The sequence below is a fragment of the Littorina saxatilis genome, linkage group LG6 (genome assembly GCF_037325665.1).
Source record: "Littorina saxatilis isolate snail1 linkage group LG6, US_GU_Lsax_2.0, whole genome shotgun sequence".
In the NCBI taxonomy this organism is placed as follows: Eukaryota; Metazoa; Mollusca; class Gastropoda; order Littorinimorpha; family Littorinidae; genus Littorina; species Littorina saxatilis.
Window position 1 is genome coordinate 30,936,369 of NC_090250.1, and position 5,431 is coordinate 30,941,799.

The following is a 5,431-nucleotide window of genomic DNA, read 5'->3' on the forward strand; positions in this document are numbered from 1 at the left end:
ACCGTGATCAAAAACACACGTACACTGATTTACTGGAACATGATCTGTACATTAATCCGAATAATGTGAGTGTGAATATACGAGCAGCGTATAGCGGCAGGTAAAAGGGACAAGCCTTCGGCGTTGGAGTTGCAATTGTTCATTGCCATACTGTTACAAATTTTATTTTATTTTAAACATTTTGTTGTTCTTGCAGAAATGGTCTCTTAATTTGATTTACTGGCACATTCACCCTTCCATACATGCCTCCTTGGGGAGAGACAACAGCTCTACAGCAGTCTTGCAGATGATTGTTGCGGAACGGGGTGTTTGTTCCAACAAGGACAGTTCCTAGACAAAACGAAAAACAAGTCGCGTAAGGCGAAATTACTACATTTAGTCAAGCTGTCGAACTCACGGAATGAAACTGAACGCACTGTATTTTTTCACCAAGACAGTACAGCTTCGTCAATCCCCGCGTGAAGGAAATCGCTCACCTTCCACGTGCAAAACGTAGTGATATTGACACGCCAGATTAGCGCGGTAGCGTATTGTGCTAAGCAGGAAAGCGCGCTTTTCTGTATTCTTGTTAACTTTCTGAGCTTGTTTTGAATACAACCTATCATATCTATATGTTTTTGGAATCAGGAAATGATAAAGAATAAGATGAAATCATTTTTGGATCGATTTCTTAAATTTTAATCGTAAGACTAATTAATCTATTTTCGTTAATTGTGATCACATTTTAAGAGTAAACATGACATATGTATACATTTTTAGATTCAGAATGTGATGAAGAATACGATGCAATCAATTTTAAATCTGTTTGCGAAATATTGATTTTAATGACAACTTTAATGAGCAAACTTATTAATTAAATTTTAAGCCTCCAAGCTGAAATGCAATACCAAAGTCCGGGCTTTGTCGAAGATTACTTGACCAAAATTTCAACCAATTTGGTTGAAAAATGAGAGCGTGACAGTGCCGCCTCAACTTTCACGAAAAGCCGGATATGACGTCATCAAAGACATTTATCCAAAAAATGAAAAAAGTCTGGAGGTACCATACTCATGTCCAGTTTCATGAAGATCGATCCAGTAGTTTTCTCTGAATCGCTCTACACACACACACACAGACACACACACATACACCACGACCCTCGTCTCGATTCCCCCCTCTACATTAAAACATTTAGTCAAAACTTGACTAAATGTAAAAAACAAGTTTTCTTTTATTGTACACTACTCCCTCCCCAAAATACGGCACATTCAAGGAAGATACCAAGGCAAAATATCTTAAAACTCACAACGTATTTGGTAACTGTTTTAAAACACACACGCAGACACGCAGACACAAGTACGAACATACACGTACACACTTTAATTTCTCATGATTGAGATAATAAAGTTAATTTGATTTGAGACAAGCAGACAGGCAGTCAGTCGGATAGACGCACAGACAGACACACAGACAGACAGATAGATCAAAAGGATCAAATCGTAACCAGACTATACTAAAAATGTGATAACAGAAAATGTAAACAAGTCGCGTAAGGCGAAAATACAACATTTAGTCAAGCTGTCAAACTCACAGAATGAAACTGAACGCAATGCAATTTTTCAGCAAGACCGTATACTCGTAGCATCGTCAGTCCACCGCTCGTGGCAAAGGCAGTGAAATTGACAAGAAGAGCGGGGTAGTAGTTGCGCTGAGAAGGATAGCACGCTTTTCTGTACCTCTCTTCGTTTTAACTTTCTGAGCGTGTTTTTAATCCAAACATATCATATCTATATGTTTTTGGAATCAGGAACCGACAAGAAATAAGATGAAAGTGTTTTTAAATTGATTTCGACAATTTAATTTTGATAATAATTTGTATATTTTTAATTTTCAGAGCTTGTTTTTAATCCGAATATAACATATTTATGTTTTTGGAATCAGAAAATGATGAAGAATAAGATAAACGTAAATTTGGATCGTTTTATAAAAAAATTTTTTTTTTACAATTTTCAGATTTTTAATGACCAAAGTCATTAATTCATTTTTAAGCCACCAAGCTGAAATGCAACACCGAAGTCCGGCCTTTGTAGAAGATTGCTTGGCCAAAATTTCAATCAATTTGATTGAAAAATTAGGGTGTGACAGTGCCGCCTCAACTTGTACAAAAAGCCGGATATGACGTCATCAAAGGTATTTATCGAAAAAAAGAAAAAAACATCCGGGGATATCATTCCCAGGAACTCTCATGTCAAATTTCATAAAGATCGGTCCAGTAGTTTGGTCTGAATCGCTCTACACACATACACGCACAGACAGACAGACAGACAGACAGACACACACACACACACACACACACACACACATACACCACGACCCTCTTCTCGATTCCCCCTCTATGTTAAAACATTTAGTCAAAACTTGACTAAATGTAAAAAGACGCTGCGAGCAGGATTTGAACCTACGCGGGAATATCCCAATGGATTTCAAGTCCATCGCCTTAACCACTCGGCCATCGCAGCTTACTGGAAAGCAAGGAATAGATTATTTTTACAAATCTGAACCAAAACAGCTGGCTTCATAGGGTTACATCGTGTCCTTGCTATTTTAATCGTTGCCAAAGTAAAACACGTCAGTGACGGTAACAATTTGGGAACTTGTCACGGTTACTGAACAGTTGTCGGTGGTATGTTGTTTCATTTTCTGAGCAGTTTGAACCAAAAGAATATATATCAGTGTCTTACTTTAAAATGATCACACAGACAGGTGTGCATAGACACAAACAGTCACACACGCATACACACAGACATGCACATAGGCCTACTGACACACACACACACACACACACACACACACACACACACACACACTGCACACGGCACACGCACGCACTGACGCACGCACACACACACACTGACACACACACACGCACACACACACGCACACGCACACGCACACAAACTCACGCACCGGCACACGCACACACACACACCCACACACACCCACACACACACACCCTGCACACCAACAAACAGCCCGGACACAAAGTATCTAATTGACCCTTTTTTTCAGTCTTGCACATCCGACTAACATGAGGTTGCAAATTTGCTTCCAATTCAATTTGCTGGGACTTTAGATTTTTTATTATTTTTCTCTCTGTTTCTCTCACCCCAAAACAGTCTCCTTCTTTCAAATCAGACACAGTGCGGATGAACACGTGACCAGTGGAGGGATGGATGTCCCGGATGTTGACCATCAGACTTCCGGTGAGCAGCATATAGAAGCCTGTGGGCTGGTGTCCTTGCCGCAACAAAATACGACGAGACTCGTACCTGTAAAACAAACAACAGTCACCACCAACACTGCGAAGCGCCGGAGAGCTTCAATAGACGAAGTCAGGAAATAACTCTGTCGGGTTTGTATGGATTGTGAAAGAGTGAATATCCTTGATATTTACTCGGACAAACATTGGATGGGCCATTCACTAGCGAAACACATGGACAGGAGCACCTGTTACTTTAACTTAATTTGTCAGAAAAAAACAAGTCGCGTAAGGCGAACATACAACATTTAGTCAAGCTGTCGAACTCACAGAATGAAACTGAACGCAATGCAATTTTTCAGCAAGACCGTATACTCGTAGCATCGTCAGTCCACTGCTCGTGGCAAAGGCAGTGAAATTGACAAGAAGAGCTGGGTAGTAGTTGCGCTGAGAAGGATAGCACGCTTTTCTGTACCTTTCTTCGTTTTAACTTTCTGAGCGTGTTTTTAATCCAAACATATCATATCTATATGTTTTTGAAATCAGGAACCGACAAGGAATAAGATGAAAGTGTTTTTAAATTGATTTCGAAAAATTAATTTTGATCATAATTTTTATATTTTTACTAAATGTAAAAAGCAAGGGCATTCACTCTGTCCCAACCCATACAAACCCGACGGATTTTTTTCTCTCCCGAAAATCGTCTATTAGACATTGGGAAGGCGTCAATCGACTATGAAAACTGAGAAGTTTTAAATGGAATCTTATCAATGGTATTGTCATTCAATCTGTCAACGAACTTATTCCTGCTTTCAGGCGATTGCAACGACAAAGCCGAAACGATTCCGTTCTGTTCACATTCTCCTTTGTGACCCTCAATGCTAACACTGAGAGACTATAGTTGAGCGTGTATCAATACGCCTCATTAGCAGGTGTTCATCTGAATTGCCGGAACACCGGTAATCTGGCCAATCACAGAATCTGTTACATTCTAAACCAATCTTGATTGAATTACAATATCGATTGACCTGTTCAACAAGAAGGACTACTAGAGTCTCCATGTGGTCGATGGCGGCTGTTGGACGTAGAACTACTAAGTTCCAATGTTACGGGAGGATGGGGGGATAAGTTCAGATAGTGTTTTATTTACGAGGGAAATGAAATAAGCAATTGCTGGGTTTTTTCAATCAGACCTCGCCCGTGAGAGAACAATGGTAACAACTAACTCATTATATACAATCATTAAAAATTAACTATTTAAATGGTGATGGGTATGAACAAATCTACAACACTGCATTACACTACTGATCATAAAGTATCATGTGAATATTTCAAAAGTTGCCCTTACTAAAGAATTACACAAAACATATCACCAAGACATTAAGTAATTACAAGAGAAATGTAGTTATCAATAGAATTGTTTAATTTGATTCAGCAATTTCCTTTGGTAGAAAATCCGGGAGATGGAGAGAGAGAGAGAGAGAGAGAGAGAGAGAGAGAGAGAGAGAGAGAGAGAGAGAGAGAGAGAGAGAGAGAGAGAGAGAGAGAGGTGGGAAAGGTACATGTAACAAAACAACACATCTCAATTGCATGTAGTTCATCAGTAGTATTTATTTTGAGTCGTTGCTGTGACAATCTCTTCCTTACTATTCATTCTGAGTAACAATCAAACAAACAAACAAAAAACCTGCTGCTAAGATTGACAATTCTGATCATTTATACACTCACATGAATTAATGCCTCTCAGTAATGTCTATAGGACGATAAATATTGAAGCCTAACATTTGACAACTTCTAATTAATCTGTCTCCACAAAAACGTCAACTTCGACAAAAGAAAGAAAAATAAAAAAATAAACGCTGCAAGCAGGATTCGAACCTGCGCGGGAAGATCCCATTGGATTTCGAGTCCAACGCCTTAACCACTCGGCCATCACAGCTCGTGGACAATTCAGGACAAATTTGTGTACAGTATCCAACCCTCTTTCCATAGCAGACGAATTTTCTGTCCACAGACTTTGTGACGTGCTATTTGGAGATAGAACAGACGTTGAAACTAATATTGGTCGTTTTAGGGACAGTGCTTTTATCTTTTGACTATGTTTGCTATAGAGCTAACGCGTAAGTCAACAGTGTTGGCTCAATTCCGCCAGACGGCAGAAGGCTACTGACTAGCCAACCGATCATCTGGCGA

The 5,431-nt window shown here is 39.4% G+C and overlaps 2 non-coding genes across 2 annotated transcripts; both read right to left on the bottom strand.

The window, feature by feature from the left end:
- Positions 1-2,416: 2,416 nt before the first annotated feature.
- Trnas-uga (transfer RNA serine (anticodon UGA)) lies at positions 2,417-2,498 on the bottom strand. The gene has a single exon. It is a non-coding gene; the product is annotated as a tRNA-Ser (tRNA).
- Positions 2,499-5,095: 2,597 nt separating this feature from the next.
- Trnas-cga (transfer RNA serine (anticodon CGA)) lies at positions 5,096-5,177 on the bottom strand. Its single transcript has one exon. It is a non-coding gene; the product is annotated as a tRNA-Ser (tRNA).
- Positions 5,178-5,431: the final 254 nt, after the last annotated feature.